An 880-nucleotide genomic window follows, 5' to 3' on the forward strand; every position below is an offset into this window, starting at 1 on the left:
TGATAGTTCATGGATGTTGCCTTGTTTGAGGTAGCTATCTACTAATTTTTTTTCTATTTCCTTTTTTTTTTGGTTGGGGAGGGGTTGTTTTGAGCTGAATTTGGTGTATCATAAGGGATTTCTGAAAGGACGGGTGATAGAGAATTGATCATATGATTTCTTGGGAGGGAAGTACTAATCACTTGAGCTTTCCCTCACTCGATCTCTATTAGATGTTACAATTAAGTGCGCTTTACTGTTATAGTTTTAACAACTTTGCTAGATGTTGTTTAACCACCAGAGCTATCCCTCACACTTTATTATTTAAATATCCCATTTTGACTGACGTCAATGTACAACTTTGACAAATGATATCTTTAATTATCAACAAGTATAAATTATAAAAAGTTGGTAATTAGGAACTCCGTTTGGAGACGATTCTAGCAAGTATTCATTAATTACATTTTATCTTCGTATAAAGTACACTTAAATAAAAACGGAGGGAGTATATCTATATGCTTTTTATCCTTGAGAATCAATAAAATGAAGGATGTTTGTCATGGTTCTAGCAAGATTGATCACCATAAGGGAAAAGTGGGCCCATTGAGGTGGCATTGTCATGGTTACAAAAACAAGTTCCTCTGTATATTTTAATGATTTTAGAAAATGTTGTAAAATCTTTTCTTAAAATAAGATTTTAATTAATGAAAACAAAAAACTTAAAAAATCGACAGAAAACCAACCCCCCTCCACCCACAGTCGGCGATGTAATGTCCCGTATTTTTATACGTATATTAATTTAAAGAATTATTATACAACGAATTTAAATAATTCGAAATGAATTATTTATGGTATTTTAATAATTTAAAAAGTTATTTTAATTAAAAACTCATTTTTATTT

The sequence above is a fragment of the Chenopodium album genome, chromosome 17, assembly GCF_948465745.1.
Source record: "Chenopodium album chromosome 17, dcCheAlbu1.1, whole genome shotgun sequence".
Taxonomy (NCBI): domain Eukaryota; kingdom Viridiplantae; phylum Streptophyta; class Magnoliopsida; order Caryophyllales; family Amaranthaceae; genus Chenopodium; species Chenopodium album.